Consider the following 14,835-nt stretch of genomic DNA (forward strand, 5'->3'; position numbering starts at 1 on the left):
TATATATATATATATATATATATATATATATATATATATATATATATTGTTTAAGCAAATGGTTAATTTACTTGTACCGTAGTCACTCATTTCTTACTCAAAGTTCGGTTCAACGTATTAAAATAAAATTAGTATTATACAAAATTGACGGACAAAAAAAAAATAAGTATAGATCAGATGAACAAATCAGTGTATTTAGTTTTAACATAAGTCAAACAGGATTTTTTTTTTTTAATAAGAATTCTAAAGTGCAGACCGATCTTATACCAAAGACCATCGGCAGAGATCATTTTGAATTCCAATCGGAATGGAAGACGTTTTCATTTCTGAAAGTACGAATTATGTTTGCTACTTTACTTATTTGCATGTTTTGACGGATGTGTCTATATATTTCATTACTTTCATTACTAAAGTTTAAATATTTACTCATTTATGCACTGGAAATTAGACGCATAGATGACAAGTTCTTTGAATAGTAAATTTTAGAATTTTCTTGAAAACCCAATTCTGTGTATGGGGTTGTATCACAAACTTTATTATGGTATTATTTTGTTATTTATATATTATATACGGTATAATTGTGTTTCCTTTCTATATTTTGCAGCTTCTATTTTTATTTGTATAGTGTTGTGGACTACAATACTTTACAATATTCAATTTGCTTTAACGCGTTTTGGTGTTAATTATATAAAATAATAAATTTGAAAAATTATAAAATGTATCGCACATGCATAACAGTTTTTAGTTTTATTGTTTTCGTACCTATAAAATATTCTAATCCAATTAATTTTATCAATTATGTATTAGAATTTAGTAGATAAAATAAAATGTACCATTATAAAGTTAAAAACAATTAGTATAATACGTTTATTTTAGCAGAACTGTGATAATAATGTTTATAATTTGTCATTCTAGCTCTTTTCAAATGCGTGTTAATGCCATGAATAATATGATCTTTTATGTATATTTTTAATAGATATTATGCGTGTTAAACTAAATAAAAATAATTTAATCGAAAACATTTGGAATATACAAACGTATCGAAAATACGATGTTTAACTTTTCTTAGAATATTTTTTCTAAACATACTGAATCATTATATTCAAATCATACATTATGCACCACACACTGCCGTGCGTCTATTAAATGTAAACATACTGTTACTGAACTGTTTCTGGTTTTACTATACTATTTTCCTATAATATATTAGTTGTAACTACTTAGAAATTTAACAAAGTGTCGGTAGTAGGTACCTAATATTTATAGAATTTTTGGGTAGTATAAATCTACGTAATATATTGATTCATTTTCAATAGGTAATATAAAATATTTGAATATTGAAATTGATTTCGTCACGAAGAAAAATTGAATTTAAACAAACTACATTAGATAATATATAGGTACCTATGTTCCGTATATTTGCCTCAATTTATGTTAAGGTCATAATAATTTTCGTGATGAACGCTTTTTATTAACCATTGTTCGTTGATGTTTGTGATTTATTTTATCAATTTATTTTATTCAAACTAGGCCAGTCTTAAAATTTTGAATTTTATGAAGTTCAGTTTTCTACGTCACCTAAAGCAAAATCGATTTTCATTGAATATACCATGTCTTATTTGAGATGATATTTTGTTAGTTATATTTTTATGCATAGTTTGATAACTTGGGAAGTTTGCGAAGTTTCTATTAGATAAAAAATACAGTATGCTATTAAAAAAATTATAGATGGTTGTCACTTAAAATATTTTTTATATAAAGTGTTCCATGTGGTTTACTTTAATAGTGTTGAATACGAAAATATACAACTATTGTCAACAACATTATTAATATAAACTAGGTAGTAAATTGCCTCATAGCTTATTTTTTTTTGTCATACAATGATGCAACTGTTAAATTAATAATATTAGTGAATTAAAAAAAAAAAAAAAAATTGTTTTCAAAATAATTATAAGTTTATAGCCGTTCTAAATGTTTGAAACCTTATTGTTATTTTATTAACAAGAAATTATATCAGAAAAATCAAATTAAATTAATTAAATTCTATTTTTTATTTGTTTTACTAATTTTTGTGTTTATAACAAATTTTTTATATTATGTATAAACCTAAGTATTGTTTTCTATTTAAATTTAAAATAATTATTTCTAAAAAAATAATATGATTGCTGGTTTATTATTCAACTCGTATAAATTAATATTTTGGGGAGCACCCGGGAATTTTATAATGAATTCTCTAAGCTCTTGAATAATATTAGTAAAACTAATGTAGGTATTACATTTATTCTTTATTGCATTACATCATAATTCGCATTTGAATTATTGTTTGTTCAATGTAATAATACCTTTGCGTTACGCCATGGTTTTTGTGGTTTATAAAATCAAGCGTAGTATGAATATAAAACATATTTTCATGTTCTCTTTCAATTTATAGGTATATTTATTAAACATTTTAAACAAACATGTATTGTTCTTGTTTCGATTTTTGTTACTTGTTCTTAAGATATCGTTGTAATTCCGATTACCATCTTCCTTATTCCTTATCTTAATAACTATTTCTACGTACCAGAAAAATTAAATACATTTTATAACAAATTAAAAGAACCAGAACATATAATACTCAGTATTGGTATACATATAAATGTTATTCAACGACGCTAAGCCATTGTGTATTTTTTTTCACTTAGTTGTTGTTTAATAGTTATGTTTTTAACCTTTTCAACGTAATGAACAAATTTGAAAACACTGTCGTAACTATTAGAATAATTATTCATTTAATACATCAACAATTAATAAAATTAATACATCAAAATATATATAATTTTAAATTTGACATGCGATGTAGTTTCAGTACAAAATTGAGTGAATTGATGTTGGTAATTATTATTATCATTATTATGGTTATATGCCACTGTAAATATTTTCTTTCTAGTTTTGTCGTAATCAAAAAATCAAAAAAAAAAAAAAATTCCATAATATTGCTCGATAATCGATTACGAATAACAACATAATATTATTTTTACACAATGACGAATAATAAATAATAAATATAATAAGTCAATATATTATGTATGTGTGTAGAGAAAGATATATTAATTCTGCTTATTGATCGTTACTTTATGTGAAATTATTATTCGTTTAAATATTGCATATGCGTCCAATTCAACGTATACAAATGTATGATAGCTTATACAAAACATAAAAGTTAAATTAAAATCAAACGTGTATTCGTATACGTCGATCGGTCAACACTCGAAATACATTTGTTTAAACGCGTGGCATATATTTATTTTTTTTGCTCGCAAACGTTTCGTTATAACCGGTAGTCTTATTTTATTGGATATTTTATGTCACATACTATTTTCATATTAAATTGTATTCGGTCTTTGTTTTCTTTCCATTTTGATAACTACTCTACGTGAAGAACTATATGTCCCATTCGGTATATTAATTTTTACGTAGGTACTTATACGCGTTGGTCTATTTTTTCCAATGACGTTTGACAGACATTAGGTTCATATTTTAAACATCGGGTTGCACATATTTTTTTTTATATTCTACACTGTGCATTATACTAACGAATACCACCTAATATTTAATTCTCCTTGTTATATGCATTGTACTTTCTGCAATATACAGTATGATAATTTTAAAGAATGCGCATGCACGGCAATGTTTATTTGAAAGTTCAAATAATTTAAGTTTCTTTTTCCGAAAAAAAAACTTTTGACCCCATAGGAATCTATACATTTATTCAGAACTTTAATAATACATTCATTAGATTTTTTTTTTTTTTGTTCTTATGAGTATTGTGGCTTTGGTTCTCAATGTCAAAATCGAAGTATAATACTGTTTTGTTTCAAGTTTTAGAGTATTCGAGTATTGTCTTAATGTAATCAGCATTATTACTGTGATGTGTTTAGAGATGTCATGTATGACGTAAGACTATATAACTAGGTATATAACTACAACCGGTAAGTGTTGTGGTTCTATGTTTTGAATATAATATGCGTAGATAGAGAGAAAACATTTATGCGGATTTGACATATTTTGAAAATGAAAAATTGTTAAGAAAAACATAAAATATAAATAACGAAAAAAATAACTAAATTTGCATAAAAACATGTTGACGTATAAAGTATAGTAAATATGTGTTAGTAGGAAATATTATAATCATCCGCAGTGATGATAACGACCGATTTGATAATTATAATTTCAGTCAATAACATTTTTATCCTTTAGAAATTAAAATTGAAACCAACTATAATTGATTCGAAAAAATTATTTTACTTTACTATTAATAATTTAATCATTTATATTGTAATAGTGTTAACTTTTCCTTGGACACTTTAAATATTATAACTATGAATTGGGATAGTCTAACGACTAATTAATAATTATAGTATTATAAATACCATTCAATTTTAAAAAATTTACATTTAGTAAAATCGTATGTGGTATTGAAACGTTTTGCTATAAATAGTTTAGATTGTCTCAATTTGTAAATTTATTATTTTGAGTTCGTATTATTCTGCTATAGACATTTCGTATTATATACTTAAAAATAATCAATACGTTTTTAAAACTATGTGGTAAGTATAAGATATATTACCATTTAAAATAGTAAATATTTATTTAATACTTATTATTTTATAGTTCCGAATGAAATGATTATACTGAAATAATTGATAGGAAGTATCATAATAGTTTTTGAATGATTACATGATTTTTCGGGCATGTATAAATAATATAGTAAAAAATAAGTGCAAATGTTAATAGGAAATTATTGAAAATGGTTTTGAAAATATGATTTATTATTGGAGTAACATATCAAGGTCTCAAAAAATGAATATGATATAATTTATCCAAATGTTTAGGATCTTCATAGGTATATAGATAGTACTCGTATACATTTATTAAGGAAAATGTAATTTATTTAATTCATACAATTTATTGTGGGACGTAATGAATTTACAACAACATTAAAAATTAATTAAAAACAATTAAAAATTTAGTCAAGTATTTAAAAATATCTTATGAAATTACCTATCATATAGTTTTGATTTAATTAAAAATCTTAAGTGCGTAATAGATAAGGTTAGCGAATTCTTAAAAATCATACTATTCAGCTGTTTAAGTTTTTATGCATGTTAGACTTAAATTTATAATGATATTGATAGCGAAGAATATTTATTTTTTTATTTCTCGTTATTTAAACTCAATATCGTAGTTCTGCTTTTTATTCTAGTTAAAATAATAGTTATTGAGTTTGTTTTTAACGCATATCAAATATATGCCAACGAACAACAATTATTAAAAATGTTCATTTCGCATGATATCGGTGTACAATTTTTATAAAGTTTACAGACATATTTGTGTGTGTGTATAGTTGTGTTTTACAGTTATTGACGAGCAACTCTATACTATATAATATAATTGTCACGTTTAACATTGATACGCGTCCCGTTTAGATTATTGTGAACTAAAAACGTACCGGATTCACTGTACGCGGTCTGTTAAACGTTCATCTCGTGAAGATTATTGTGCGTGCGAACCGATATACCGATACACGAGTGCATTATGATTTATCATTTGACGTATTGTTCCGTGGTGGACACCTGCGTTGTATATATAGCTGTTTAGAACAGTACTACGCGCAAAAACGTCGAAGAGCGAATCAATTAATAATACACACGTATTTCGCAGGAGACGTAGGAGAACGCGCGCGCATTCCTTACTCCGAATACGAGTACAACTCATTTTTGTGTACGCGACGCGATTGCAGAACAATAATTGTACTTAATGCGAAAACCACGGTATTGGATACACATACATATACACACGCGCGTGTATCGTAAAAGCGATCAAAATGTAATAGAATTGTACGGGGATTCGACAATATTATTAAGATAAGTGATAACTTGTGTAACGCGTGTATTCGATTCCGTGAGCGCCGGTGTTAATGTAATAATTTTACTCTTCTGTTTTAGGACGAAGGGACGGCGAATTAAAAGGGTTTAGCAGTGCACGTAGAACGTATACATATAAATACGAGTTCACACACTCGTCGATGGCGGGCGACGAGGGCAAACAGCTGCTGATACACAAGGAAATGCCTGTCGGGACGAACGTGTTTCGAAATCTTAAACACGCAATGTAATTGATTGTCACGAAGGGATATTTTAACTTCAAAAGAGACACGGTCGGACACGTCGTCGTCGTCGTGTGTTGTGTTAAAATTAACCATTTCGTTTTATGGAGCTAATAATATATCATAGGTATATTTACATATATATGTATACACATGGGTACCCATGTCTTCGTATTCTTTTTTTTTATACGAATGCGTAATTTCTTTTATACGGATAGTACTCTAAGAATAAATTATTATTATTATAGCTATTGAATGTTTTATCTTCTTGCATAAATTTTATCGTGGCTCCTAGAGCAGTAAACATTTTGCTTACGAATACGGTATTATATGTAAATAATAAATTGTTCTTTTATTTTTATTTTTAATACCTCGTTAGTAATATTTTTCAATCGTTTTTTTGTTGAAACTTGAAAGTAATGTGATTTGTTGATTTATATTAAAATAATGAATTAAAAGACTAAACGGAAGATCTCGAGGATAGTGCAATATTTTAATTTAATACTTAATTGAAATTGTTTATTTTGAATGTGTATTGTTATTTTACTTTTCTCATTATCATAAAACCAATAACGAACTAAACCTTTTATGTTTTATTTTTTTCCGTACAAAAACAGTCGATGATATTGATTATGAAATGTTGTTTGAATTAAAAAAGTAATTTTGCTTAATACTCGTAATAGTGCGCATCATATTAATATACAAAATATTTGAGTCAATTTTTAAAATGTATTTACATTTTTTTTAATAAATTTCGAATCGAAAATCGTCACCGAATTTAATGATTACGTAAATATTATTATTTTTTTTTTTTTAAAGAAGAACGTATATAATTATTTATATTTTTGAAAGCAAACTGATTTAATTCTATAGTTTTCTTAGTCTGTTTTTATGACTATTTTTTGTTTAAGTTTCTATAGTAATGAATTCAATTTGGAATTCTATATTTTTCTCGGCTTTAATATCTGATTTAAACTTATCTCTTGTTACCTTAAATATAACTTTTTAAATTTTAAATTCATATTAACTATGTCGCTGTTGTGTTTATTTAATCTATATCTATCTACTAGTACTTTTCCAGAAATGTGGAAATCGAGTTTTATCACGCCAATTTCTAAGGGTGTTGACGTAACTAGGGTAACAAACTATCATCCAATCTGTCTACCTTCAATAATTCTAAAGAATGTTTGAACCAATTATGTTTAAAAAAATTAATCTTTTGCTATATCCATTTGTATATGACGACCAACATGATTTTAGAAGTGGTAAATCAATTACTACAAATTACTTAGTCTATACATACATCCATACACTTTTATTAGACGCTTTTGCATCTAGACAGTGCCGATCACCTAATTTATCTATGACATATGTATGACACAATTATTCGAATAAATTATTATTCGACTAATTTTCAAACCCAATTATTATTATTCGAATGATTTTTGGAAAAATTTAAAAATATTGTATAATAAAAAACAAATATTGATTTATATAAGAAAGTAAAGAATTATATATATAATAATATTTGAATATGAATAATATTTTATAATCATATTTCGTAAAAATATTACAACAATCATAAATAGTAGTAAATAATAATAACAAAAATGTCAATATATTATTTTAGCAAAAATGAAAATAAATAACTATAAAAAATGACCCTTTTATTTCAACATAGTGTGGCTCACATGTTACGCAAGTAGCAATTACTTTATTTTGGTCCATTTTGGATTTTATTTTAAAAAACTTACCATCTAAAATAGACATTAAGTCCGTCATTTCAGACACTTCAATAATATTCTCGGTTGACTGTTGTGTTGAAATTGTTGAATCTTCGCTACGTACATTCACAGAATTCATATTGAAATAAATTTATATTTTAAATTAAATTAAATACCCTGTCACGCATTCATACACTCGCGGACTCGCGCATAGAAGAACTAACACGGCAAATACGACACAAGTAATCATAAAACAATCTACATTTGATGTACATTACCACGTCTTCGATGTTTAGATATCATAAATTCAAACAGATAATTTTTATAGCTACATGCCTATATCTATCTAGTATCTTTATATTTTGTGTAGAGCTCTATATATTTGAACTTATAAATATGAAATACAACATTGAACATAAGTAGTTAGTACATAGTACCAAAATATCTGAGACTATATAATATAGTACAGAAACTGGACTTAACTAGATATAATAATAACATCTTCAATATTGATAATTAATTACTATAAAGGTACATACTAAATACATGTACAAACTAGAAGAATTATAATCATTATTTCATAATACATATTTAGTAATTAGTACTAACTACTACTATAAATACTAAGATAGGATAACTATGTTTAAAAATTATTCAAATAACATTATGATCACAAATTATTCCAATAATATTGTTTCTAAATTAGTCGAATAAATTTTTATTCGAATAATATTGTTTCTAAATTAGTCGAATAATTGTATTTGAAAATTAGTTGAATAAATTTTTATTCGAAGAATTGTAAAAAAATCAATCGAATAATTTTTTATTCGAATACATATTTATTCGAATAATTATTTAGATAAAATTTTGCCCAACTCTGCTACTAGTACCTAATTGCTAATAAACACTATATCCTATTCATATAATAGGTAGTTAGTAGATTATGATTCTACTAATTCTATAGAATATATACTGTAGTATAGATTGTAGTCTATAGACTCTAATACCAAGTATAGTATACTAAAATTGTTATACTAACGTAGTAACTCAACATTGGACAGCTCAACTATTAGTTCTAATAACTAACAGTTGAGCTGTCAAATGTTGAATATGGTCAATGGTCATGAAAGTATGATAAAATAAACTATATATGTTATATTGTTATAAATCTGAATAGTTATTTTGTTATGGATTTAATAATTTAACGTATTTAAGGTAAAAGATAACGATAGATGATCGTTATGTCTTTATTTATTTAATTACTAAGGTAGGTACATTGATTTTATATTTTTTATGGTTTTACTTTTTACGAAGTAATTGAGTGAATAATATTTGACAACTGTATACGTAACTAATAGTTACTAACTATACACTACTCTGTAGTCTGTAAGTAAATTCAAAATTCGTTACATTATTTTTAAATAGTTTTAACTGATATAAAAATGAATTTCATTATTTTAAATAATACTATAATAGTATAATAGTAAGTATTTACTGCATGTAGAATTGTAGACTTATTGTTATAATCAAGACTCGGAAGTTCTAGCAAATGTATATTTTTCTTGGTTCATCTTAGAACATCCAGAGTAAGATACAAATATGTTTCTCACTACTCGGATAAACACACACAAAATTTAATTTTGCTATTTTTTGCATATTTACGGGTTTTATTGCTATTTTGCTAATTTAGGGTTTATAATGCTATTTTCGGGTGTATTTTCACATTATGTAGGAAATAATCAAATTGTGTTGATAATAATTGTATTTACTTGGTTATGTTTTTAAAAATATTTTAGTTATTGGAAATAAATAGACTTAATCAAATATTATTTTATGTTTTAATTGACAATTTGATGTATTAATAGTTAGTGACGTCATTGTTATTCCTTTATTATATCTTTACATTAGATTATCAAACATTTTAATAATCTAGGATAATTTCCAAGGTAAATATATAAAATAATTTAATAATAAGTACATTTTTACAAATATATTTAAGTAATTTAACATTTTTATAATTCAATCAGTCCAGACTGTGTCTAATGAGCCTAACAATTTGTAAAATTAAATTTTTTACAAGTTTAATTTATATTTTTAATTTATTACATACTACTGGTTTAGATAGTGTATTCCCACATCTTCATTATGATATTAAAATTGCTGTAATATTATCAGTTTCTAGTTGTAGTACTGAAAGATCATTTTCAAAAATGAAACTAGTCAAAAAAGATTAAGATTGTTAACATCCGAAGACCGCCTAGAAGGACTAGTTAAAATTTCTTGTGAGAGTGACATTATGATTGATAAAGATTTAGTAGTAGATATTTTTGCACAAAAAAGTAGTATTTTAATTAAATCATTAATTTTATAAGATTTTAATTTTTAATTAAATAAAAACTTAACAATCTATGTAGTATTATGATAATTAATATGTTATTTTATTTTTATTATGATTATTCAACTGATAATAGGTAATTAGTTTTCGATTTCATATGGTTTATCAGAACCGTGTTAAGTCACAGCTTAGTAGCTAGATAATAGCTTACTTATGTTCAAATAGGTCATAGCAAAAAAATCATATAAATATTTATTCAGCTAAAAAATGAAAAAAAAAAATGGTTATACACTAAATGTGTAAGTAGTTTGTTTCGCATTCAATTGTTCGTTGAAAAAAAAAATTGGGGTCCCTGGATGTAGGATGTCATAGTATTTTTAAAACACTTCGGCGCCACTGCATCTAGATCTTAAGCCAATGTTATTTATATAGACATTTGATAAGTTAAACTATTCTATATTTATATTTAAATTGCATAACATTGGTTTTCAGGACCCATTTCTTTCTTGGATTTCAACTTACATTTCAAACAGGGAACAAATTGTATAGTACAACAATCTAATCCAGTCAATTTCATTTCAGGTGTCCCTCAAGGTTCACATTCAGCTCCCTTGTTATTTCTATTATTAATAATTTAAAATGTTTTCATTCAAATAAATTTATTTTTGATGATGACCTGCAATTATTTTGACAAATAAATATCTACTCGTATAATTATGCATTTTTATTACAAATGGATTTGAATGTTTCGTCGGATTAGCAGAATTTATAAATTTGTATAAATAATTTGTAGAATTGATAAATTGCCATTAAATATCGATAAATGAAAAATAAGTTATACTGATATCTAGATCTAGTCTCTAGATCTCGGATTTCACTTATAGAATCTTATCATATTAATTAGTTTTCTTTGATACGTGTTTATGATATTAATGTATTATTTGCATTCAATTCTAACATTTAATAAACACTTATAATTAGAAATTTTAAAGATTTCACTAATTCTGTAGTTTTTAAAAAATGTTTTATTTTTTCAGCCTGAAAAAAACTTGAATAACTTTGTAGTTTAGTCATTATGCTTAAAATATCAAAATCAATGTTTAGATAATATTCAAGACCATATACTTTCATTTATTAAATTCAAATGTAACATCAATTTTGTACAACACTCTCCTTGTCAAGAACGTTACATTTTATTTATATTGCTAGTTTTTCCGAAAGAAGGAATTTATCAGATATGGCATTTTTATTTTAGCTTGTTAATTAGTTTTACAAATTTCCCTGAAATTCTAGGTTCTCTCAATTTCAATATCCCTCAATGTAGTACTATGGTATATTTAGTAATTAAAATATTTTATATTTTTACACAGAGTACAAATTATAATTAAGCTTCACCTATAAATATATTCATTTTTATATCTAATGAAATAAATATTGATTCGTTCAACTTTAATTCCATTGAATCATTTAATAATTATGTAAACAGAATTTTTTGTATTTAAGTTTATGTGTTATTTATTATTATTATATACTTATTGATTAATTTTATGTTAACATTGAACTAACAACTATTAATTATGATGAAACTTTAAATAAAAATAAATAAAAAGTATACGTTCACTTGATATTATAATGAAATGGTTATTATTGATGTACGGTGATCATCTCTATATATTCCAATCCATCAATTATATAAAAATGTTATATAAGGAAGTATTAATTTCCACTAAAGTAAAATTATTCCGTTAATTTCTTACCTAGTTACGTAATATTTTTTTTTCAAATCTAAAGAAAGAAATTAATTTTAAAATACTGTTATAAGTTTATTTTTTCCTTTTTAAACAGATGTTCAGTCAAAACGCGTTTTTATTGTTTTATATTATGCTACACATTATTTGCCATATGACGTTTTAAAAAATAAATTAATTCATAGAAAAACTAAATGTTTTTATGATAATATTTAATACACCATAATATTATGACCCTACTATTTTATTATATAATATAATTTATAAGTATATATTTTACAACTGTATTATTGGAATAATTTTAATTATAATATAATGTAAACATATTTGTGTATAGCCATAGACGCACATAGGGTGGGTGCTCGTGGGTGCTTAGCATCACCAGATTTAAAATTAGCACCCCCAGTTTCCTGAAATATTTATTTTAGCATTTCATCAATAATTTGTAAATTGGACATTTTTTTTCCACTATAAATAAACAATAATATATAATATAGTTGACGAATTCATGATTAAAACAGTATTGTATAATTGCACGTTTTACAGTTTCAGTTTTTGTTTAACTATTAAACTATAAACAGCAATCATAATATTATAGAAAATCATATTATCTTATTTTACTTTATATTCTTATATTATCTATGGTTTACGGTTGTCTACGAAATTATGTTCTATAACTTTGATTATTACTTGGTTTTTAGTAATATTTAACCAGTGGGCTACGCTCAATTGTATGTGGAATGACAAATATTATTACTAATCATACAAAAGATATGATTCATTACTATTTACATTTTATATACTAGTTCATATTTTTGATACCTATATCAAGTTATTTTGAAAATATCGATAGCTAGTTTATCAGCATAAATGCTGGTCTTAAAGAATAGTTTACCAGCCAACTTAGAATTTGAAGACTTGAAAAATCAATGTAATAAAAGTTCGTTTCCAAATGTTTATAAACTAGTTCAATTGGTAATGACAATTCCAATTTCTTCTTCAACGTGTGAACGCTCCTTTTCAGCTATGCGTAGATTGAAAAATTGGTTCCACACTAGTATGGGCCAAGAAAGATTTACTAAGCTATCTACGCTTACCATTGAGAGAAATCTTACTAATAAAATAGATGGGGAAATTATATTGGAAAAATTTGTATCATCAAACAGGAAATTAAATCTTGTTTAATATATTATTATACCTTATAATATAATTACTTTTAAATATTTATTTATAAAAATTAAAAACTATAGCAACGCAGTTAATTATAGTATTAGAGGGGTGTGGGGGGCAAAATCCCCCACGGACATGTATACTATAAATTATTCCAGCACCCCCTTAATTCACACACAACGTGTGCCTATTTGTATAGCTTTAAAACCATTTTTTTTTTATTACAGAATGCGAATTTTTTTTAACTTGGAAAAATCGTTTTGATTTACTAACAATTCATAAGTATATTTTCCTTATAATGTACACATTATAATACATATACTTATACAAGTTGACAAGATTATATATTTTGATTTTTTTGATCAGAGTTTTCTAAGTTGAGTACACAGAATTACACCTATGTAATATCATTGATTATACATAGTGCTATTTATAATTAATGGTAATAGATACTTCGGATTTATAATTAATTAATCTGTGTAATAATATTTTTTCTTCATAAACGACAGAATTATATATCTATATCTTATTTTCTTATGAGCGAGATAAAAATGAAACATTTGAATTATTGGAAATAAATGATAAGCTGCTTTTCCATCATATACATTTCGTCTTTAATATTATAAATTATGATAATATTAACACTACTATATTATGGTAAATACCAATACTATTATTAATTGTTTTTCATCCCGTTGTACTAATTTTAAAAATGTTGATTTTTTATTTATTGATTTGTCGGTTGAAAAGTGTTTCTCTTATATAATCTATTATAATTTATTGTAGTATGATTATTTTGAATTTAGTTAAGTTTGTATATTTTTGATGTTGCTAATAATATTACTGGATTCGGTATTTAAATTATTTTACCCGTATATCACACTGGTTTTAAATTGTTTTAGCTATATGATATCAAATTTTTCTGTAGATTGCATCCAATAAAACCGTGAAATATTTTACTGGACAGTTGTGTTAAATTATTGATAGGGTTAGTAAAAACATTTCAGTATATTATAGTACTTATGAAAATAATATAGATTGTTGATAACGCCATATTAATAATAATAATAATAATTTATTGTAAAGAGGATAATTTATATAATTGATAACGCCCTTTAGGGCAAAGATATATAGTACAGATATATAGAATAGTAAAAACAGATAATATAAGTAAGAAATATAGATAATAATCTCGATCAAGTACATATCAAATTGAAACATATTTAAGCCATAAGTGTTAAAAATATAATTAAAATAAGTAAATGATTATAAATGATTGTTAGAATTTTTTTTAACTTGCTTGGTGGATCAAAAAAAAAAAAAGACAAAGTTTTTAATGTAATTACCATTTAAGAGAATTATATTCATGGAGCAAAATGACTATAGTGTTGTTTTTTAATTGGGTTATAATGTAATAAGAAAGTTTATTAAGTGTAATAGATTAGTTTATAGTTGGTACTAAATTATATGCGATACATGTGAGATATGTAATTACTTCTATTTTATGAAACTGGAAAAGTATATGATCGAAATATTTATTTGTATAGTGATTTATTGTATAAATAGGTTGGAGTTCATTCTATTAACAAAAAATCCATATTGTGGTCAACATATTTGTGGATAAATTATAACAAATTATAGTGATATGATATAGCTTGACACGCGACTTCAAATATTAATAAGCCTGCGACTGAAATAATCCAATCAGAT

This window comes from Sipha flava, unplaced genomic scaffold, assembly GCF_003268045.1.
Source record: "Sipha flava isolate LNK unplaced genomic scaffold, YSA_version1 124_pilon_pilon, whole genome shotgun sequence".
NCBI lineage: Eukaryota > Metazoa > Arthropoda > Insecta > Hemiptera > Aphididae > Sipha > Sipha flava.